The sequence below is a fragment of the Oncorhynchus gorbuscha genome, linkage group LG01 (genome assembly GCF_021184085.1).
Source record: "Oncorhynchus gorbuscha isolate QuinsamMale2020 ecotype Even-year linkage group LG01, OgorEven_v1.0, whole genome shotgun sequence".
Taxonomy (NCBI): domain Eukaryota; kingdom Metazoa; phylum Chordata; class Actinopteri; order Salmoniformes; family Salmonidae; genus Oncorhynchus; species Oncorhynchus gorbuscha.
The window spans coordinates 8,406,152-8,431,467 of NC_060173.1; the positions used below are offsets into that span (position 1 = coordinate 8,406,152).

The 25,316-nt window shown below is 47.3% G+C and overlaps 1 pseudogene; it reads left to right on the forward strand.

Annotated features, from left to right (window-relative positions):
• LOC124039286 overlaps positions 1-25,316 on the forward strand; it is a 98,574-nt pseudogene that overhangs the window by 11,400 nt on the left and 61,858 nt on the right.

Below are 25,316 nucleotides of genomic sequence, written 5' to 3' on the forward strand. Positions count from 1 at the left end.
TTGTGTCTGTTGAAAATTAAAGATTACTGACAGAGCCATAAGAAAATATTGCTTTATTTATCTGATCATATTGGAATATATTTGTTAGGTTTTCAGTAGGTTCAATTAGGTTCACTAGACTATATGCGTCATTTAAAAAAATTTCAATGAACATTCGAACAGTCCGGCCCTCGGCTTGTAGCTAAATTTTTTATTTGGCCCTCCGTCCATTTGACTTTGACACCCCTGCTCTACACAATGCTTTAGCCTCCATGCCTTTGGTCATCTGTAAAGATAGATTAGAATTGGAAACAGAAACCCAGTTAGCTTTAAGGCTCCCGAGTGATGCAGCAGTCTATGTCACTGCATCTCAATGCTAGAGGAGTCACTACAGACCCTGGTTCGTTCCCGGGCTGTATTACAACCGGCCCGTAGGGCCATGCACAATTGGCCCAGCGTCGTCCGGGTTAGGGGAGGGTTTGGCCGGGGTGGGCCGTCATTGTAAAATAAAAATGTGTTCTTAACTGACATTCCTAGTTAAAGAAAGGTTCAATAAAATAGAAGTTCCTTGGGGCTCACCGTTTCACTACTGAAAACTGTCACCTGGGGTTTTTCACCTCACCTAGCATACACCTTCAGATATCTCCCTTGCGGCCTTGAACACACACATACACACAGGGAACAGAACCAGAACCGGGAACAAAAGTGATCTCTAGTTTTCCAGGAAAAGAAACATTTATACATTCTTAATATCTAGTATATAATTCTGTAATTCAGTGAAGTCATGATGCTAGTAAGAGCCTAAATACATTCCAACTCGTGTCATGTATTGATGTTTCAAGCCAAGCTCCCTTCAGCGTTTCAAGCCAAGCTCCCTCCATTTCCACCACTCTCTCTACCCACCCGTAAAAATTGTCGCGTTTCGCGCCTGCACTTATATGAACAATCAAACATGCAAACAACTACCTTACCTGTTCCGTAGCAAGCTGCTCTAGCCGCGTTAATGGTGGAGTAAATTAATAAACTCAATGTAAAAAAAACCTGTTGATTTCAAGGGTTCAAACGTGAATGAAAAGGAACTATATGAACCATTTAGTAGTAGTTTTTGGGGGATTCAGAACTTTATGTCGTAACACTGGAACGGAACAACAACAAAAAATAGGGATTTCTGTTCAGAATGGAAAGATTGGGAAATAATTTTGGTTCTGTGACAGCACTCGGGAGGAAGTCAGGATGTTGTCTGGCTCTTTGTCAGGAGAAGTGTGAGAGTAGGACAGACAGCTCTTTTCTAAATATATTTCGACATGGAAAATACCCTTGATTGATTTTCAGCCAACCAGGCAACACATTCTTTCAACTCTAACCCCGTTCTATTGAATAATATGTTCTGCTCATAGTTAAAGTACACATTTGCAGTTAAAAAGGAACCTACTCAGCCCTGTTTAATGTAGTACAAATGTAGTACTAATGTAGTACTAATGTAGTACTAAAGCAACAATGAACCTTTTTAAAAAGCTGTGTCATTTCATGTTGTCATACTGATGATCTTCACCAGGAGACAGTGGTGCTGGTCTGGTTTCACTGCTGTCTCACTGCCGTCTCACTGTCTCGCTGCTATCTCACTGGTGTCTCACTGTGTCTCACTGCTGTCTCACTGCTGTCACACTGTTGTCTCACTGCCGTCTCGCTGCTGTCTCACTGTCTCGCTGCTGTCTCACTGCCGTCTCACTGCTGTCTCACTGCTGTCTCACTGTTGTCTCGCTGCCGTCTCACTGTCTCGCTGCTGTCTCACTGCTGTCTCACTGTCTCGCTGCCGTCTCACTGTCTCGCTGCCGTCTCACTGTCTCGCTGCCGTCTCGCTGCCGTCTCACTGCCGTCTCACTGTCTCGCTGCCGTCTCACTGTCTCGCTGCCGTCTCACTGTTTCGCTGCCGTCTCACTGCTGTCTCACTGCCGTCTCACTGTCTCACTGCTGTCTCGCTGCCGTCTCACTGTCTCGCTGCCATCTCACTGTCTCGCTGCCGTCTCACTGTCTCGCTGCCGTCTCACTGTCTAGCTGCCGTCTCACTGTCTCGCTGCCGTCTCACTGTCTCGCTGCCGTCTCACTGTCTCGCTGCCGTCTCACTGTCTCGCTGCCGTCTCACTGTCTCGCTGCCGTCTCGCTGCCGTCTCACTGTCTCGCTGCCGTCTCACTGTCTCGCTGCCGTCTCACTGTCTAGCTGCCGTCTCACTGTCTCGCTGCCGTCTCACTGCCGTTACATTTACATTTACATTTAAGTCATTTAGCAGATGCTCTTATCCAGAGCGACTTACAAATTGGTGCATTCACCTTATGACATCCAGTGGAACAGTCACTTTACAATAGTGCATCTAAATCTTAAAGGGGGGGTGAGAGGGATTACTTATCCTATCCTAGGTATTCCTTAAAGAGGTGGGGTTTCAGGTGTCTCCGGAAGGTGGTGATTGACTCCGCTGTCCTGGCGTCGTGAGGGAGTTTGTTCCACCATTGGGGGGCCAGAGCAGCGAACAGTTTTGACTGGGCTGAGCGGGAGCTGTACTTCCTCAGTGGTAGGGAGGCGAGCAGGCCAGAGGTGGATGAATGCAGTGCCCTTGTTTGGGTGTAGGGCCTGATCAGAGCCTGGAGGTACTGAGGTGCCGTTCCCCTCACAGCTCCGTAGGCAAGCACCATGGTCTTGTAGCGGATGCGAGCTTCAACTGGAAGCCAGTGGAGAGAACGGAGGAGCGGGGTGACGTGAGAGAACTTGGGAAGGTTGAACACCAGACGGGCTGCGGCGTTCTGGATGAGTTGAAGGGGTTTAATGGCACAGGCAGGGAGCCCAGCCAACAGCGAGTTGCAGTAATCCAGACGGGAGATGACAAGTGCCTGGATTAGGACCTGCGCCGCTTCCTGTGTTTTAGGCAGGGTCGTACTCTGCGGATGTTGTAGAGCATGAACCTACAGGAACGGGCCACCGCCTTGATGTTGGTTGAGAACGACAGGGTGTTGTCCAGGATCACGCCAAGGTTCTTAGCGCTCTGGGAGGAGGACACAATGGAGTTGTCAACCGTGATGGCGAGATCATGGAACGGGCAGTCCTTCCCCGGAAGGAAGAGCAGTTCCGTCTTGCCGAGGTTCAGCTTGAGGTGGTGATCCGTCATCCACACTGATATGTCTGCCAGACATGCAGAGATGCGATTCGCCACCTGGTCATCAGAAGGGGGAAAGGAGAAGATTAATTGTGTGTCGTCTGCATAGCAATGATAGGAGAGACCATGTGAGGTTATGACAGAGCCAAGTGACTTGGTGTATAGCGAGAATAGGAGAGGGCCTAGAACAGAGCCCTGGGGGACACCAGTGGTGAGAGCGCGTGGTGAGGAGACAGATTCTCGCCACGCCACCTGGTAGGAGCGACCTGTCAGGTAGGACGCAATCCAAGCGTGGGCCGCGCCGGAGATGCCCAACTCGGAGAGGGTGGAGAGGAGGATCTGATGGTTCACAGTATCGAAGGCAGCCGATAGATCTAGAAGGATGAGAGCAGAGGAGAGAGAGTTAGCTTTAGCAGTGCGGAGCGCCTCCGTGATACAGAGGAGAGCAGTCTCAGTTGAATGACTAGTCTTGAAACCTGACTGATTTGGATCAAGAAGGTCATTCAGAGAGAGATAGCGGGAGAGCTGGTCAAGGACGGCACGTTCAAGAGTTTTGGAGAGAAAAGAAAGAAGGGATACTGGTCTGTAATTGTTGACATCGGAGGGATCGAGTGTAGGTTTTTTCAGAAGGGGTGCAACTCTCGCTCTCTTGAAGACGGAAGGGACGTAGCCAGCGGTCAGGGATGAGTTGATGAGCGAGGTGAGGTAAGGGAGAAGGTCTCCGGAAATGGTCTGGAGAAGAGAGGAGGGGATAGGGTCAAGCGGGCAGGTTGTTGGGCGGCCGGCCGTTACAAGACGCGAGATTTCATCTGGAGAGAGAGGGGAGAAAGAGGTCAGAGCACAGGGTAGGGCAGTGTGAGCAGAACCAGAGGTGTCGTTTGACTTAGCAAACGAGGATCGGATGTCGTCGACCTTCTTTTCAAAATGGTTGACGAAGTCATCTGCAGAGAGGGAGGAGGGGGGGGAGGAGGATTCAGGGGGGAGGAGAAGGTGGCAAAGAGCTTCCTAGGGTTAGAGGCAGATGCTTGGAATTTAGAGTGGTAGAAAGTGGCTTTAGCAGCAGAGACAGAGGAGGAAAATGTAGAGAGGAGGGAGTGAAAGGATGCCAGGTCCGCAGGGAGGCGAGTTTTCCTCCATTTCCGCTCGGCTGCCCGGAGCCCTGTTCTGTAAGCTCGCAATGAGTCATCGAGCCACGGAGCGGGAGGGGAGGACCGAGCCGGCCTGGATCATAGGGGACATAGAGAGTCAAAGGATGCAGAGAGGGAGGAGAGGAGGGTTGAGGAGGCAGAATCAGGAGATAGGTTGGAGAAGGTTTGAGCAGAGGGAAGAGATGATAGGATGGAAGAGGAGAGAGTAGCGGGGGAGAGAGAGCGAAGGTTGGGACGGCGCGATATACCATCCGAGTAGGGGCAGTGTGGGAGGTGTTGGATGAGAGCGAGAGGGAAAAGGATACAAGGTAGTGGTCGGAGACTTGGAGGGGAGTTGCAATGAGGTTAGTGGAAGAACAGCATCTAGTAAAGATGAGGTCGAGCGTATTGCCTGCCTTGTGAGTAGGGGGGGAAGATGAGAGGGTGAGGTCAAAAGAGGAGAGGAGTGGAAAGAAGGAGGCAGAGAGGAATGAGTCAAAGGTAGACGTGGGGAGGTTAAAGTCGCCCAGAACTGTGAGAGGTGAGCCGTCCTCAGGAAAGGAGCTTATCAAGGCATCAAGCTCATTGATGAACTCTCCGAGGGAACCTGGAGGGCGATAAATGATAAGGATGTTAAGCTTGAAAGGGCTGGTAACTGTGACAGCATGGAATTCAAAGGAGGCGATAGACAGATGGGTAAGGGGAGAAAGAGAGAATGACCACTTGGGAGAGATGAGGATCCCGGTGCCACCACCCCGCTGACCAGAAGCTCTCGGGGTGTGCGAGAACACGTGGGCGGACGAAGAGAGAGCAGTAGGAGTAGCAGTGTTGTCTGTGGTGATCCATGTTTCCGTCAGTGCCAAGAAGTCGAGGGACTGGAGGGAGGCATAGGCTGAGATGAACTCTGCCTTGTTGGCCGCAGATCGGCAGTTCCAGAGGCTACCGGAGACCTGGAACTCCACGTGGGTCGTGCGCGCTGGGACCACCAGATTAGGGTGGCCGCGGCCACGCGGTGTGGAGCGTTTGTATGGTCTGTGCAGAGAGGAGAGAACAGGGATAGACAGACACATAGTTGACAGGCTACAGAAGAGGCTACGCTAATGCAAAGGAGATTGGAATGACAAGTGGACTACACGTCTCGAATGTTCAGAAAGTTAAGCTTACGTAGCAAGAATCTTATTGACTAAAATGATTAAAATGATACAGTACTGCTGAAGTAGGCTAGCTGGCAGTGGCTGCGTTGTTGACACTACACTAATCAAGTCGTTCCGTTGAGTGTAATAGTTTCGACAGTGCTGCTATTCGGGGGCTAGCTGGCTAGCTAGCAGTGTTGTTTACGTTACGTTGCGTTAAAAGAACGACAATAGCTGGCTAGCTAACCTAGAAAATCGCTCTAGACTACACAATTATCTTTGATACAAAGACGGCTATGTAGCTAGCTACGATCAAACAAATCAAACCGTTGTACTGTAATGAAATGAAATTAAAATGTGATACTACCTGTGAATGCGACCGGGTTGTTGAGTCTATTCTGTAGACTTTGGCTAGCTGTTGGCTAGCTGTTGGCTAGCTGTTGGCTAGCTGTCGGCTAGCTGTCGGCTAGCTAGCAGAGTCTCCTACGTTAAGGACGACAAATAGCTGGCTAGCTAACCTCGGTAAATTAAGATAATCACTCTAAGACTACACACTCTAAACTACACAATTATCTTGGATACGAAGACAGCAAAGACAGCTATGTAGCTAGCTAACACTACACTAATCAAGTCGTTCAGTTGAGTGTAATAGTTTCTCCAGTGCAGCTAATCAGTGGACGTTAGCTAGCTGGCTAGTGAAGACTACGTTAGGATGGCGAAATACGATAATTGTGCTATAATGAAATGTAATGAAAAAGTTATACTACCTGCGGAGCGAAGTGCCGATGCGACCGCTCGCTCCAACCCGGAGGTTTGGAGCGTCTCACTGTCTCGCTGCTGTCTCACTGCCTCACTGCTATTTTGCTACTGTCTCGCTGCCGTCTCACTGTCTCACTGCCGTCTCACTGTCTCACTGCCGTCTCGCTGCTGTCTCACTGTCTCGCTGCCGTCTCACTGTCTCACTGCTGTCTCACTGCCGTCTCACTGTCTCGCTGCCGTCTCACTGCCGTCTCACTGTCTCGCTGCCGTCTCACTGTCTCACTGCTGTCTCACTGCCGTCTCGCTGCTGTCTCACTGTCTCGCTGCCGTCTCACTGCCGTCTCACTGTCTCGCTGCCGTCTCACTGTCTCACTGCTGTCTCACTGCCGTCTCGCTGCTGTCTCACTGTCTCGCTGCCGTCTCACTGTCTCACTGCCGTCTCACTGTCTCGCTGCCGTCTCGCTGCCGTCTCACTGTCTCGCTGCCGTCTCACTGTCTCACTGCTGTCTCACTGCCGTCTCACTGTCTCACTGCCGTCTCGCTGCTGTCTCATTTACATTTACATTTAAGTCATTTATCACTGTCTCACTGCTGTCTCACTGCTGTCTCACTGCTGCCTCACTGCTGCCTCACTGCTGTCTCACTGTCTCACTGCTGTCTCACTGTCTCACTGTTGTCTCACTGCCGTCTCACTGTCTCACTGCCGTCTCGCTGCTGTCTCACTGCTGCCTCACTGCTGCCTCACTGCTGTCTCACTGCTGTCTCACTGTCTCACTGTTGTCTCACTGCTGCCTCACTGCTGCCTCACTACTGTCTCACTGCTGTCTCACTGCTGCCTCACTGCTGTCTCACTGTCTCACTGCTGTCTCACTGTCTCACTGTTGTCTCACTGCCGTCTCACTGTCTCGCTGCTGTCTCGCTGTTGTCTCACTCTCACTGCTGTCTCACTGTCTCACTGTTGTCTCACTGCCGTCTCACTGCCGTCTCACTGCTGTCTCACTGTACCTCCTCACCTCTCATCCCAGACTCTCTCTGCTCTCCTACCAGTGAGACCTCATGATTTCTTTGACGCCCAGACCATGGATGCCATCAGACACCGGGTCATCTGCCTCAACCTGGCTACTACACACACGGAGAGCACCGGCAACGGACACGGTGTGGTGTTTCATAGCACGGTTAGTCAACCACTTAAAAACACTTGGTCCTGCTACAACAATCCACAAGGACTAGTGGATCTATGAATCCCAAATCGAGCCCTAGCCCCTTGGTACCTTGGAGATCTAAGAGGATTGGATAGGTGTTAGCAATATGTGAGTCACCACCTGGATTCAGTCCAATGTAGCAACATTTGAAATGGTGATTTTTCCATTGGAGAGAGACTCAGCGATTCAAAACAGTACATCTTACACTGCAGTTACGGAACAAAGGGAAAATATGTTTTGAAAGTTGATCAACTTGTAGGAGTCGTCCCTCACAACTGATACTACTAGTAGTAGTAGTAGTAGTAGTATCAGTAGTAGTAGTATCAGTAGTAGTAGTAGTAGTAGTAGTATCAGTAGTATCAGTAGTAGTAGTAGTAGTAATATCAGTAGTAGTAGTAGTAGTAGTATCAGTAGTAGTAGTAATATCAGTAGTAGTAGTATCAGTAGTAGTAGTATTATCAGTATCAGTAGTAGTAGTATTATCAGTAGTAGTAGGAGTATTATCAGTAGTAGGTAGTAGTAGTAGTAGTAATATCAGTAGTAGTAGAAATATCCGTAGTAGTATCAGTAGTAGTAGTATCAGTAGTAGTAGTATCAGTAGTAGTAGTATCATTATCAGTAGTAGTATCATTATCAGTAGTAGTGGTAGTATCAGTAGTAGTAGTAGTATCGGTAGTAGTATCAGTAGTAGTAGTCGTATCAGTAGTAGTATCAGTAGTAGTAGTATCAGTAGTAGTAGTAGTATCAGTAGTAGTAGTATCAGTAGTCGTAGTATTATCGGTAGTAGTAGTAGTGTTATCGGTAGTAGTAGTATTATCAGTAGTAGTAGTAGTATTATCAGTAGTAGTAGTAGTATCAGTAGTAGTAATATCAGTAGTAGTAGTAATATCAGTAGTAGTATCAGTAGTAGTAGTAGTATCAGTAGTAGTAGTATCATTATCAGTAGTAGTAGTAGTATCATTATCAGTAGTAGTATCAGTAGTAGTATCAGTAGTAGTATCAGTAGTAGTAGTAGTATTAGTATTAGTAGTATTATTATCAGTAGTAGTAGTATTATCAGTAGTAGTATTATTATTATTATCAGTAGTAGTATCAGTAGTAGTATCAGTAGTAGTAGTAGTATCAGTAGTAGTATTATCAGTAGTAGTATTATTATTATTATCAGTAGTAGTAGTATTATTATTAGTAGTAGTAGTATCGTTATCAGTAGTAGTAGTAGTATCATTATCAGTAGTAGTATCAGTAGTAGTAGTAGTATCAGTAGTAGTAGTAGTATCAGTAGTAGTAGTAGTATCAGTAGTATTATTATCAGTAGTAGTAGTATTATCAGTAGTAGTAGTAGTATTATTATCAGTAGTAGTAGTAGTATCAGTAGTAGTATTATCAGTAGTAGTAGTATTATTATTATCAGTAGTAGTAGTATTATTATTATCAGTAGTAGTAATAGTATAAGTAGTAGTAGTAGTATTATCAGTAGTAGTAGTAGTATCAGTAGTAGTAATATCAGTAGTAGTAGTAATATCAGTAGTAGTATCAGTAGGAGTAGTAGTATCAGTAGTAGTAGTATCAGTAGTAGTAGTATCATTATCAGTAGTAGTAGTAGTAGTAGTATCAATAGTAGTAGTAGTAGTAGTCAGTAGTAGTAGTATTATCAGTAGTAGTAGTAGTATTATTATCAGTAGTAGTAGTAGTATCAGTAGTAGTATTATCAGTAGTATTATTATTATCAGTAGTAGTATCAATAGTAGTAGTAGTAGTAGTCAGTAGTAGTAGTATTATCAGTAGTAGTAGTAGTATTATTATCAGTAGTAGTAGTAGTATCATTAGTAGTATTATCAGTAGTATTATTATTATCAGTAGTATTATTATTATCAGTAGTAGTAGTATTATCAGTAGTAGTAGTAGTATCAGTAGTAGTATTATCAGTAGTAGTAGTAGTAGTATCAGTAGTATTATTATCAGTAGTAGTAGTATTATCAGTAGTAGTAGTATTATTATTATCAGTAGTAGTAGTAGTATCAGTAGTAGTAGTAGTATCAGTAGTAGTAGTAGTATCAGTAGTAGTAGTAGTATCAGTAGTAGTAGTATTATTATTATCAGTAGTAGTAGTAGTATCAGTAGTAGTAGCAGTTGTATTATTATCAGTAGTAGTATTATTATCAGTAGTAGTAGTAGTATCAGTAGTAGTAGTAGTAGTAGTATCCATCAAATTTCAATCAAATGTATTTATAAAGCCCTTCGTACATCAGCTGATATCTCAAAGTGCTGTACAGAAACCCAGCCTAAAACCCCAAACAGCAAGCAATGCAGGTGTAGAAGCACGGTGGCTAGGAAAAACTCCCTGGAAAGGCCATAACCTAGGAAGAAACCTAGAGAGGAACCAGGCTATGAGGGGTGGCCAGTCCACTTCTGGCTGTGCCGGGTGGAGATTATAACAGAACATGGCCAAGATGTTCAAATGTTCATAGATGACCAGCATGGTCGAATAAAAATCACAGTGGTTGTCGAGGGTGCAACATTTCAGCAACTCAGGTGGCTTTTCATAGCCGATCATTCAGAGTATCTCTACTGCTTCTTGAAACGGGTCATATATATATATATATATATATATATATATATATATATATATATATATATATATATATATATATATATATATATATATATAGGCCAAGTTGAATCAGAGGACAAGATGGAGCTACCAACATATTGCTTTACCCAATCATCTGAGTCTCCACGGGTTTTTATGTATTAGGGTCAAGGGGTTGATTTGGGATTCCGAGATTCTCTCATCCTGAAAATGTTCTCACATCCCTCTGTGCTGTGTTTTGGATCGGTCTTTCTGTTCTCACATCCCTCTGTGCTGTGTTTTGGATCGGTCTTTCTGTTCTCACATCCCTCTGTGCTGTGTTTTGGATCGGTCTTTCTGTTCTCACATCCCTCTGTGCTGTGTTTTGGATCGGTCTTTCTGTTCTCACATCCCTCTGTGCTGTGTTTTGGATCGGTCTTTCACACTTCAAACTCTAGGGGGCTGTTTTTGTGAATATAGTCTGTCGTCTCACTGAAGGTTTTCTCAGTGCACTTTCATTGACCCTTGTGAATGTCCCTAGGGTGGGTAGACAGGAGAGACGAGGGGTCTGTTTTGGTGTTAAGACAGTTATTTCTGTTATTATATTGTGAGTTTGAATTGCATCAACACACAAAGACCTCTGAGGGGACATGTGCTGCTTCCCAAATGACTCCCTATGTCCTACATATCCATAGGACTCAAACTAGTGCACTATAGTATTTTTATTTCACCTTTTATTTAACTAGGCAAGTAGAACAAATTTCTTAATTTACAAACCCTCCCCTATCCCAGACGACGCTGGGCCAATTTCGCGCCCGCCCTATGGGACTCCCGATCAAGGCCAGTTGTGATATGCCCGGGATCAAACCAGGGTCTGTAGTGAAGCCTCTAGCACTGAGATGCAGTGTCTTAGACCGCTGAGCCACGGCGCCACTCAGGATAGGGTGGCATTTAAAAAATAATAATATATATATATATATATTTATTATTATTATTATTTTTTTTTTTTTTTTCTCTCTCTTTTTCTCTTGCTGACTAACATACTGACCAGACAGGCATCTGCCATTGTGCGCAAACTGATTTTGTCTATCCCTACCAGACGCGTTAAAAATACCAAAACCAACTATGAACCAACTATATTAATTTGGGTAAAGGTCGAAACACACATGAAACATTCATGGACATTTAGCTAGATTGCTGTTGCTAGTTAATTTGTCCTGGGAAATAAACATCGTATTGTTATTTTACCTGAAATGCGTTTGGTTTGCCCCACGTTGATTCTCTACTCCAACAATTCATCCACGGATAAAAAGTGGATCAAAAGTGGAAACCTACTTTGTTTTCTTTGATAAATTTATCCTCGTTGTTCTTCTTCTTCTTCTTTGGACTTTATATGGTGGTTGGCAACCAACTTTAAGGTGCATTATCGCCACCAACTGGACTGGAATGTGGACCTCAGTTCCTCTTTCAATCACCCACGCGGCTGCATGCTGGTAAATAACAATGAGGGAGATGGAAGAGTCGACTTGCAGCGCGTCACGGATTAAAACGGAACCAAGTTGTAGTTTACCGCCTCGCTATGCAGACGCCTGTTGGCTTGCATGGGTGAAATGATTGAATTATTGAAATATGGCTGAGAAAGTTCAAGGAGATGGGCTACAAAAATGATCGGATTAATATTGCCATTGAGAAAATTCTAAACAAAACGAGACATGACCTTTTTAAAAGGTCAGTCTCGCAAAAAGATGCATTCTTGAGTTCTAACTACCCGCTATTCAAAGTATTCTGAACAAATTAAGGGAATTGTTCACAAACATTGGCACATTCTAAAATCCGATGTCGTATTCTCACGGGGCAGAAATCTCAGAGACCGATTGGTAAACTCTGATTTACCACCCCAAGAACAACGTCTATTGGATGGAAATTACAAATGTAATGGCTGTGCTCAATGTAATGGCACTTATAAATGTAGATCCTTCAAACACCCACAAACAGGGAAATCGATCCCAATCAAAGGTGTTATTACGTGCTCCAGTAAGGCAGTTATTCATCTTATAACTTGTACTTGTGGTAAAAATGATGTGGGTAAAACAAAGCGCAAATTAAAAGTTTGTATCTCAGAGCATCGTAGCACCATTAGGTGTAAAAACTTTACTTACCCAGTTGCAGCCCACTTCTTGGAGGCAGGCCACTCGATTTCATCTCTGCATTATATTGGCATCGAACATGTCACCCTCCTTAGGAGAGGGGGTGACCTTGATCATTTATTGTTTAAACGAGGGGCTGCCTGGATCTTTAACTTAAAGACCCTTCCTCCCTTCGGTCTCAACGTAGACTTTGCCATTCTTGTGATTATTGTGACTTTGCCATTGTAATTGTTTGTAAGCTTGTGTAGTCAAATTAATCTATGATCGTATGCTATCCATTTGTTGTTGGTATGCTGTTCTTTGTATGACATTTTAATATTTGATTATTAACCAATGATATTAGGCCACTCTTGGCCATGATCACAGACACCTGTGTCTTTTGACACTACATAAACGAGTCATACCGCAGTGTTTGTGATTATACCCTGATGAAGACAGCTTGGCTGTTGAAACGTTGGTATTACATTTTTGCATCTGAGCTCCTAGAGTGTGCGGCTCTCTTTTATTTTCACGTTTTCTACTCCGCTAGCCAGCACCTCGCCTAAATAGCTGTGCTTTTCTCTTTCTTCTAGATTGAAATGATTGAATAACATATATGTGTGTACATTTAACTTGCATCGCACGAGGTCTGGTCAGCATGGTAAGCTTTCTCAGCTTGTGTGGTGAATGATTTTTCAGCCATGTATTCATAGCTGGGTACCTGAGTAGTGAGTGTCCAGGTGCAGAGTAAAATGTATTTTTATTTTTATGAATGACTGTGTGTAATATCATAGAGCACCACTAGAGAGCGCTGTGTCCACTTCAGTAAATTGTCTGTAATATCATAGAGCACCACTAGAGAGCACTGTGTCCACTTCAGTAAACTCCTTTCAGGTTGGTTGGAATGTCAATGGAATGGCTTAATGTCACTAACCCCATGGGTTGGTCTGAACACATTCCCACACTCTCATTACAATACTCTTATCACTTCTGGGGTTAATTCATTCTCAATTGATCTTTTAGAACAATTTTCCAAATGCCTGTATCGCAAGAATCACATTTAGTGTCTTTTTTTTTTTTTTACTCTTTTTTTTTTATTTGTACGCAACATGTTCTCATGTTGTCTTTTTGGTCTCGGAGCTCTTTCTGCTGTGACTGTGAATCTATCCATTTACACACATACAGCCCCTCCCCAACACACCAAGCCCCTCCCCCAATGCACACAAAGCCCCTCCCCCAACACAAAGCCCCTCCTCCAACACACATACAGCCCCTCCCCCAACACACATACAGCTCCCCCCACAAAGCCCCTCCCCCAACACCAAGCCCCTCCCCAACACACACTTACAGCTCCCCCACCAAGCCCCTCCCCCATCACCAAGCCCCTCCCCCATCACAAGCCCCTGCCACTCAAAATAACAAAGTTGAGAGATTTTATTTTATTTATTTAACCTTTATTTAACCAGGAAGGGCTCATTGAGGTTTAAAATATATTTTTCAAGAGTGTCCTGGCCAAGATAGGCAGCACCAAGTCATTACAGACAAACAACAGGAAAAACTTTAAGTAATCTAGTAAAAACCATTGAATTCACAAAAGTATAACGAAATCAAAAACAGCAAATGAAAAACATTGACAGGTCAGGGAATCAGTCTCAGGATCCTTCATCAGTGATTTAAAAATACTAATCGGGACAAGTTATTCCAGTTTAAAAGTATTTTGTGAGGCGTTCCAAGACGATGGCGCAGATTACATAAAAGCCCTTTTACCGAATTCAGTTTGGACATTTGGAACAGTAAGCAGGATAAAGTCCAGCGAACGAAGACAGTACCCACCTCATTTCTGATCAATAAAAATGCCCAAATAAAAAGGTAGTAAATCCAAAATGGCTTTGTAAATAAAAGTGACTGAGCCCACGATACCCTGGTATACCAGTGACTGAGCCTACGATACCCTGGTATACCAGTGACTGAGCCTACGATACCCTGGTATACCAGTGACTGAGCCTACGATACCCTGGTATACCAGTGACTGAGCCTACGATACCCTGGTATACCAGTGACTGAGCCTACGATACCCTGGTATACCAGTGACTGAGCCCACGATACCCTGGTATACCAGTGACTGAGCCTACGATACCCTGGTATACCAGTGACTGAGCCCACGATACCCTGGTATACCAGTGACTGAGCCCACGATACCCTGGTATACCAGTGACTGAGCCTACGATACCCTGGTATACCAGTGACTGAGCCTACGATACCCTGGTATACCAGTGACTGAGCCTACGATACCCTGGTATACCAGTGACTGAGCCTACGATACCCTGGTATACCAGTGACTGAGCCCACGATACCCTGGTATACCAGTGACTGAGCCTACGATACCCTGGTATACCAGTGACTGAGCCTACGATACCCTGGTATACCAGTGACTGAGCCTACGATACCCTGGTATACCAGTGACTGAGCCTACGATACCCTGGTATACCAGTGACTGAGCCTACGATACCCTGGTATACCAGTGACTGAGCCCACGATACCCTGGTATACCAGTGACTGAGCCCACGATACCCTGGTATACCAGTGACTGAGCCTACGATACCCTGGTATACCAGTGCCTGAGCCTACGATACCCTGGTATACCAGTGCCTGAGCCTACGATACCCTGGTATACCAGTGACTGAGCCTACGATACCCTGGTATACCAGTGACTGAGTCACGATACCCTGGTATACCAGTGACTGAGCCTACGATACCCTGGTATACCAGTGACTGAGCCTAACCCTGGTATACCAGTGACTGAGCCTACGATACCCTGGTATACCAGTGCCTGAGCCTACGATGACCCTGGTATACCAGTGACTGAGCCTACGATACCCTGGTATACCAGTGACTGAGTGTGATACCCTGGTATACCAGTGACTGAGTGTACCAGTGACTGAGCCTACCCTGGTATACCAGTGACTGAGCCTACGATACCCTGGTATACCAGTGACTGAGCCTGCGATAAAAAGTGTACCTGGTATACCAGTGACTGAGCCTACGATACCCTGGTATACCAGTGACTGAGCCTAAAGGCTTTGATACCCTGGTATACCAGTGACTGAGCCTACGATGACCCTGGTATACCAGTGACTGAGCCAAACCCTGGTATGCCAGTGACTGAGCCCAAAGGCTTTGATACCCTGGTATACCAGTGACTGAGCCTACGATGACCCTGGTATACCAGTGACTGAGCCAATACCCTGGTATACCAGTGACTGAGCCTTTGATACCCTGGTATACCAGTGACTGAGCCTACGATACCCTGGTATACCAGTGACTGAGCCACGATACCCTGGTATACCAGTGACTGAGCCTACGATACCCTGGTATACCAGTGACTGAGCCTACGATACCCTGGTATACCAGTGACTGAGCCTACGATACCCTGGTATACCAGTGACTGAGCCTAATGGCTTTGAAATAAAAGGTATACCAGTGACTGAGCCTACGATACCCTGGTATACCAGTGACTGAGCCTACGATACCCTGGTATACCAGTGACTGAGCCTACGATACCCTGGTATACCAGTGACTGAGCCTACGATACCCTGGTATACCAGTGACTGAGCCTACGATACCCTGGTATACCAGTGACTGAGCCTACGATACCCTGGTATACCAGTGACTGAGCCACGAACCCTGGTATACCAGTGACTGAGCCTACGATTTTGTACCCTGGTATACCAGTGACTGAGCCTACGATACCCTGGTATACCAGTGACTGAGCCAATACCCTGGTATACCAGTGACTGAGCCCAAAGGCTTTGATAAATGGTATACCAGTGACTGAGCCCACGACTACCCTGGTATACCAGTGACTGAGCCACGATACCCTGGTATACCAGTGACTGAGCCTACGATACCCTGGTATACCAGTGACTGAGCCTACGATGACCTGGTATACCAGCTGAGCCTAACGGTATACCCTGGTATACCAGTGCCTGAGCCTACGATACCCTGGTATACCAGTGACTGAGCCTACGATACCCTGGTATACCAGTGCCTGAGCCTACGATACCCTGGTATACCAGTGCCTGAGCCTACGATAAATGGTATACCAGTGACTGAGCCTACGATACCCTGGTATACCAGTGCCTGAGCCTACGATACCCTGGTATACCAGTGACTGAGCCTACGATACCCTGGTATACCAGTGCCTGAGCCTACGATACCCTGGTATACCAGTGCCTGAGCCTACGATACCCTGGTATACCAGTGCCTGAGCCTACGATACCCTGGTATACCAGTGCCTGAGCCTACGATACCCTGGTATACCAGTGCCTGAGCCTACGATACCTGGTATACCAGTGCCTGAGCCTACGATACCCTGGTATACCAGTGACTGAGCCTACGATACCCTGGTATACCAGTGCCTGAGCCTACGATACCCTGGTATACCAGTGACTGAGCCTACGATACCCTGGTATACCAGTGACTGAGCCTACGATACCCTGGTATACCAGTGACTGAGCCTACGATACCCTGGTATACCAGTGACTGAGCCTACGATACCCTGGTATACCAGTGACTGAGCCCTCGATATACCAGTGACTGAGCCCACGATACCCTGGTATACCAGTGACTGAGCCCGATGGGTATACCAGTGACTGAGCCCGATGGTATACCAGTGACTGAGCCTACGATACCCTGGTATACCAGTGACTGAGCCTACGATACCCTGGTATACCAGTGACTGAGCCCTCGATACCCTGGTATACCAGTGACTGAGCCTACGATACCCTGGTATACCAGTGACTGAGCCTACGATACCCTGGTATACCAGTGACTGAGCCTACGATACCCTGGTATACCAGTGACTGAGCCTACGATACCCTGGTATACCAGTGACTGAGCCTACGATACCCTGGTATACCAGTGACTGAGCCTACGATACCCTGGTATACCAGTGACTGAGCCTACGATACCCTGGTATACCAGTGCCTGAGCCTACGATGCCTGGTATACCAGTGACTGAGCCTACGATACCCTGGTATACCAGTGCCTGAGCCTACGATACCCTGGTATACCAGTGCCTGAGCCTACGATACCCTGGTATACCAGTGCCTGAGCCTACGATACCCTGGTATACCAGTGACTGAGCCTACGATACCCTGGTATACCAGTGACTGAGCCTACGATACCCTGGTATACCAGTGACTGAGCCCACGATACCTGGTATACCAGTGACTGAGCCTACGATACCCTGGTATACCAGTGACTGAGCCCACGATACCCTGGTATACCAGTGACTGAGCCCACGATACCCTGGTATACCAGTGACTGAGCCCACGATACCCTGGTATACCAGTGACTGAGCCTACGATACCCTGGTATACCAGTGACTGAGCCTACGATACCCTGGTATACCAGTGACTGAGCCTACGATACCCTGGTATACCAGTGACTGAGCCTACGATACCCTGGTATACCAGTGACTGAGCCTACGATACCCTGGTATACCAGTGACTGAGCCTACGATACCCTGGTATACCAGTGCCTGAGCCTACGATACCCTGGTATACCAGTGCCTGAGCCTACGATACCCTGGTATACCAGTGACTGAGCCTACGATACCCTGGTATACCAGTGCCTGAGCCTACGATACCCTGGTATACCAGTGACTGAGCCTACGATACCCTGGTATACCAGTGCCTGAGCCTACGATACCCTGGTATACCAGTGCCTGAGCCTACGATACCCTGGTATACCAGTGCCTGAGCCTACGATACCCTGGTATACCAGTGCCTGAGCCTACGATACCCTGGTATACCAGTGCCTGAGCCTACGATACCCTGGTATACCAGTGCCTGAGCCTACGATACCCTGGTATACCAGTGACTGAGCCTACGATACCCTGGTATACCAGTGACTGAGCCTACGATACCCTGGTATACCAGTGACTGAGCCTACGATACCCTGGTATACCAGTGCCTGAGCCTACGATACCCTGGTATACCAGTGCCTGAGCCTACGATACCCTGGTATACCAGTGCCTGAGCCTACGATACCCTGGTATACCAGTGCCTGAGCCTACGATACCCTGGTATACCAGTGCCTGAGCCTACGATACCCTGGTATACCAGTGACTGAGCCTACGATACCCTGGTATACCAGTGACTGAGCCTACGATACCCTGGTATACCAGTGACTGAGCCTACGATACCCTGGTATACCAGTGACTGAGCCTACGATACCCTGGTATACCAGTGACTGAGCCTACGATACCCTGGTATACCAGTGACTGAGCCTACGATACCCTGGTATACCAGTGACTGAGCCTATGATACCCTGGTATACCAGTGACTGAGCCTACGATACCCTGGTATACCAGTGCCTGAGCCTATGATACCCTGGTATACCAGTGACTGAGCCCATGATACCCTGGTATACCAGTGACTGAGCCCACGATACCCTGGTATACCAGTGACTGAGCCTATGATACCCTGGTATACCAGTGCCTGAGCCTATGATACCCTGGTATACCAGTGCCTGAGCCTATGATACCCTGGTATACCAGTGCCTGAGCCTATGATACCCTGGTATACCAGTGACTGAGCCCACGATACCCTGGTATACCAGTGCCTGAGCCTACGATACCCTGGTATACCAGTGACTGAGCCCACGATACCCTGGTATACCAGTGCCTGAGCCTACGATACCCTGGTATACCAGTGCCTGAGCCTACGATACCCTGGTATACCAGTGCCTGAGCCTACGATACCCTGGTATACCAGTGCCTGAGCCTACGATACCCTGGTATACCAGTGCCTGAGCCTACGATACCCTGGTATACCAGTGACTGAGCCTACGATACCCTGGTATACCAGTGACTGAGCCCGATACCCTGGTATACCAGTGCCTGAGCCTACGATACCCTGGTATACCAGTGACTGAGCCTACGATACCCTGGTATACCAGTGACTGAGCCTACGATACCCTGGTATACCAGTGACTGAGCCCACGATACCCTGGTATACCAGTGACTGAGCCCACGATACCCTGGTATACCAGTGACTGAGCCCACGATACCCTGGTATACCAGTGACTGAGCCTACGATACCCTGGTATACCAGTGACTGAGCCCACGAGTGACTAGAGAAGGCCAGCCAAACATGGTATGCAAAGTGCAGTGGTGCGTAATGGCTTTGTAAATAAAAGTATACCAGTGACTGAGCCCACGATACCCTGGTATACCAGTGACTGAGCCCACGATACCCTGGTATACCAGTGCCTGAGCCTACGATACCCTGGTATACCAGTGCCTGAGCCTACGATACCCTGGTATACCAGTGACTGAGCCTACGATACCCTGGTATACCAGTGACTGAGCCCACGATACCCTGGTATACCAGTGACTGAGCCTACGATACCCTGGTATACCAGTGACTGAGCCTACGATACCCTGGTATACCAGTGACTGAGCCTACGATACCCTGGTATACCAGTGACTGAGCCCACGATACCCTGGTATACCAGTGACTGAGCCCACGATACCCTGGTATACCAGTGACTGAGCCTACGATACCCTGGTATACCAGTGACTGAGCCCACGAGTGACTAAAGAAGGCCAGCCAAACATGGTATGCAAAGTGCAGTGGTGCGTAATGGCTTTGTAAATAAAAGTATACCAGTGACTGAGCCTACGATACCCTGGTATACCAGTGACTGAGCCTACGATACCCTGGTATACCAGTGACTGAGCCTACGATACCCTGGTATACCAGTGACTGAGCCCACGATACCCTGGTATACCAGTGACTGAGCCCACGAGTGACTAGAGAAGGCCAGCCAAACATGGTATGCAAAGTGCAGTGGTGCGTAATGGCTTTGTAAATAAAAGTATACCAGTGACTGAGCCTACGAGTGACTAGAGAAGGCCAGCCAAACATGGTATGCAAAGTGCAGTGGTGCGTAATGGCTTTGTAAATAAAAGTATACCAGTGACTGAGCCTACGAGTGACTAGAGAAGGCTAGCTAATCCTGGTATACAAAGTGCAGTGGTGCGTAATGTCTTTGTAAATAAAAGTATACCAGTGACTGAGCCGACGAATGACTAGAGAAGGCCAGCTAATCCTGGTATACAAAGTGCAGTGGTGCGTAATGGCTTTGTAAATAAAAGTGTACCAGTGCCTGAGCCTACGAGTGACTAGAGAAGGCCAGCCAAACATGGTATACAAAGTGCAGTGGTGCGTAATGGCTTTGTAAATAAAAGTATACCAGTGACTGAGCCTACGAGTGACTAGAGAAGGCCAGCCAAACATGGTATGCAAAGTGCAGTGGTGCGTAATGGCTTTGTAAATAAAAGTATACCAGTGACTGAGCCTACGAGTGACTAGAGAAGGCTAGCTAATCCTGGTATACAAAGTGCAGTGGTGCGTAATGGCTTTGTAAATAAAAGTATACCAGTGACTGAGCCTACGAGTGACTAGAGAAGGCTAGCTAATCCTGGTATACAAAGTGCAGTGGTGCGTAATGGCTTTGTAAATAAAAGTATACCAGTGACTGAGCCTACGAGTGACTAGAGAAGGCTAGCTAATCCTGGTATACAAAGTGCAGTGGTGCGTAATGGCTTTGTAAATAAAAGTATACCAGTGACTGAGCCTACGAGTGACTAGAGAAGGCCAGCCAAACATGGTATGCAAAGTGCAGTGGTGCGTAATGGCTTTGTAAATAAAAGTATACCAGTGACTGAGCCTACGAGTGACTAGAGAAGGCCAGCCAAACATGGTATGCAAAGTGCAGTGGTGCGTAATGGCTTTGTAAATAAAAGTATACCAGTGCCTGAGCCTACGAGTGACTAGAGAAGGCCAGCCAAACATGGTATGCAAAGTGCAGTGGTGCGTAATGGCTTTGTAAATAAAGGTATACCAGTGACTGAGCCTACGAGTGACTAGAGAGGCCAGCCAAACATGGTATGCAAAGTGCAGTGGTGCGTAATGGCTTTGTAAATAAAAGTATACCAGTGACTGAGCCTACGAGTGACTAGAGAAGGCCAGCCAAACATGGTATGCAAAGTGCAGTGGTGCGTAATGGCTTTGTAAATAAAAGTATACCAATGACTGAGCCTACGAGTGACTAGAGAAGGCCAGCCAAACATGGTATGCAAAGTGCAGTGGTGCGTAATGGCTTTGTAAATAAAAGTATACCAGTGACTGAGCCTACGATACCCTGGTATGCCAGTGACTGAGCCTACGATACCCTGGTATACCAGTGACTGAGCCTACGATACCCTGGTATACCAGTGCCTGAGCCTACGATACCCTGGTATACCAGTGACTGAGCCTACGATACCCTGGTATACCAGTGCCTGAGCCTACGATACCCTGGTATACCAGTGCCTGAGCCTACGATACCCTGGTATACCAGTGACTGAGCCTACGATACCCTGGTATACCAGTGCCTGAGCCTACGATACCCTGGTATACCAGTGACTGAGCCCACGATACCCTGGTATACCAGTGACTGAGCCCACGATACCCTGGTATACCAGTGACTGAGCCTACGATACCCTGGTATACCAGTGACTGAGCCCACGAGTGACTAGAGAAGGCCAGCCAAACATGGTATGCAAAGTGCAGTGGTGCGTAATGGCTTTGTAAATAAAAGTATACCAGTGACTGAGCCCACGATACCCTGGTATACCAGTGACTGAGCCCACGATACCCTGGTATACCAGTGCCTGAGCCTACGATACCCTGGTATACCAGTGCCTGAGCCTACGATACCCTGGTATACCAGTGACTGAGCCTACGATACCCTGGTATACCAGTGACTGAGCCCACGATACCCTGGTATACCAGTGACTGAGCCTACGATACCCTGGTATACCAGTGACTGAGCCTACGATACCCTGGTATACCAGTGACTGAGCCTACGATACCCTGGTATACCAGTGACTGAGCCCACGATACCCTGGTATACCAGTGACTGAGCCCACGATACCCTGGTATACCAGTGACTGAGCCTACGATACCCTGGTATACCAGTGACTGAGCCCACGAGTGACTAAAGAAGGCCAGCCAAACATGGTATGCAAAGTGCAGTGGTGCGTAATGGCTTTGTAAATAAAAGTATACCAGTGACTGAGCCTACGATACCCTGGTATACCAGTGACTGAGCCTACGATACCCTGGTATACCAGTGACTGAGCCTACGATACCCTGGTATACCAGTGACTGAGCCCACGATACCCTGGTATACCAGTGACTGAGCCCACGAGTGACTAGAAGGCCAGCCAAACATGGTATGCAAAGTGCAGTGGTGCGTAATGGCTTTGTAAATAAAAGTATACCAGTGACTGAGCCTACGAGTGACTAGAGAAGGCCAGCCAAACATGGTATGCAAAGTGCAGTGGTGCGTAATGGCTTTGTAAATAAAGTATACCAGTGACTGAGCCTACGAGTGACTAGAGAAGGCTAGCTAATCCTGGTATACAAAGTGCAGTGGTGCGTAATGTCTTTGTAAATAAAAGTATACCAGTGACTGAGCCGACGAATGACTAGAAGGCCAGCTAATCCTGGTATACAAAGTGCAGTGGTGCGTAATGGCTTTGTAAATAAAAGTGTACCAGTGCCTGAGCCTACGAGTGACTAGAAGGCCAGCCAAACATGGTATACAAAGTGCAGTGGTGCGTAATGGCTTTGTAAATAAAAGTATACCAGTGACTGAGCCTACGAGTGACTAGAGAAGGCCAGCCAAACATGGTATGCAAAGTGCAGTGGTGCGTAATGGCTTTGTAAATAAAAGTATACCAGTGACTGAGCCTACGAGTGACTAGAGAAGGCTAGCTAATCCTGGTATACAAAGTGCAGTGGTGCGTAATGGCTTTGTAAATAAAAGTATACCAGTGACTGAGCCTACGAGTGACTAGAGGCTAGCTAATCCTGGTATACAAAGTGCAGTGGTGCGTAATGGCTTTGTAAATAAAAGTATACCAGTGACTGAGCCTACGAGTGACTAGAGAAGGCTAGCTAATCCTGGTATACAAAGTGCAGTGGTGCGTAATGGCTTTGTAAATAAAAGTATACCAGTGACTGAGCCTACGAGTGACTAGAGAAGGCCAGCCAAACATGGTATGCAAAGTGCAGTGGTGCGTAATGGCTTTGTAAATAAAAAAAGTATACCAGTGACTGAGCCTACGAGTGACTAGAGAAGGCCAGCCAAACATGGTATGCAAAGTGCAGTGGTGCGTAATGGCTTTGTAAATAAAAGTATACCAGTGCCTGAGCCTACGAGTGACTAGAGAAGGCCAGCCAAACATGGTATGCAAAGTGCAGTGGTGCGTAATGGCTTTGTAAATAAAGGTATACCAGTGACTGAGCCTACGAGTGACTAGAGAAGGCCAGCCAAACATGGTATGCAAAGTGCAGTGGTGCGTAATGGCTTTGTAAATAAAAGTATACCAGTGACTGAGCCTACGAGTGACTAGAAGGCCAGCCAAACATGGTATGCAAAGTGCAGTGGTGCGTAATGGCTTTGTAAATAAAAGTATACCAATGACTGAGCCTACAGTGACTAGAGAAGGCCAGCCAAACATGGTATGCAAAGTGCAGTGGTGCGTAATGGCTTTGTAAATAAAAGTATACCAGTGACTGAGCCTACGATACCTGGTATGCCAGTGACTGAGCCTACGATACCCTGGTATACCAGTGACTGAGCCTACGATGCCCTGGTATACCAGTGCCTGAGCCTACGATACCCTGGTATACCAGTGACTGAGCCTACGATACCCTGGTATACCAGTGCCTGAGCCTACGATACCCTGGTATACCAGTGCCTGAGCCTACGATACCCTGGTATACCAGTGACTGAGCCTACGATACCCTGGTATACCAGTGCCTGAGCCTACGATACCCTGGTATACCAGTGACTGGTACGATACCCTGGTATGACCTGAGCCTACGATACCCTGGTATACCAGTGCCTGAGCCTACGATACCCTGGTATACCAGTGCCTGAGCCTACGATACCCTGGTATACCAGTGCCTGAGCCTACGATACCCTGGTATACCAGTGCCTGAGCCTACGATACCCTGGTATACCAGTGACTGAGCCTACGATACCCTGGTATACCAGTGCCTGAGCCTACGATACCCTGGTATACCAGTGACTGAGCCTACGATACCCTGGTATACCAGTGCCTGAGCCTACGATACCTGGTATACCAGTGCCTGAGCCTACGATACCCTGGTATACCAGTGCCTGAGCCTACGATACCCTGGTATACCAGTGCCTGAGCCTACGATACCCTGGTATACCAGTGCCTGAGCCTACGATACCCTGGTATACCAGTGCCTGAGCCTACGATACCCTGGTATACCAGTGCCTGAGCCTACGATACCCTGGTATACCAGTGACTGAGCCTACGATACCCTGGTATACCAGTGACTGAGCCTACGATACCCTGGTATACCAGTGACTGAGCCTACGATACCCTGGTATACCAGTGACTGAGCCTACGATACCCTGGTATACCAGTGCCTGAGCCTACGATACCCTGGTATACCAGTGACTGAGCCTACGATACCCTGGTATACCAGTGACTGAGCCTATGATACCCTGGTATACCAGTGACTGAGCCTATGATACCCTGGTATACCAGTGACTGAGCCCACGATACCCTGGTATACCAGTGCCTGAGCCTATGATACCCTGGTATACCAGTGCCTGAGCCTATGATACCCTGGTATACCAGTGCCTGAGCCTATGATACCCTGGTATACCAGTGCCTGAGCCTATGATACCCTGGTATACCAGTGACTGAGCCTATGATACCCTGGTATACCAGTGACTGAGCCCACGATACCCTGGTATACCAGTGCCTGAGCCTATGATACCCTGGTATACCAGTGCCTGAGCCTATGATACCCTGGTATACCAGTGCCTGAGCCTACGATACCCTGGTATACCAGTGACTGAGCCTACGATACCCTGGTATACCAGTGACTGAGCCCACGATACCCTGGTATACCAGTGACTGAGCCCACGATACCCTGGTATACCAGTGACTGAGCCCACGATACCCTGGTATACCAGTGCCTGAGCCTACGATACCCTGGTATACCAGTGCCTGAGCCTACGATACCCTGGTATACCAGTGCCTGAGCCTACGATACCCTGGTATACCAGTGACTGAGCCCACTATACCCTGGTATACCAGTGACTGAGCCCACGATACCCTGGTATACCAGTGCCTGAGCCTACGATACCCTGGTATACCAGTGACTGAGC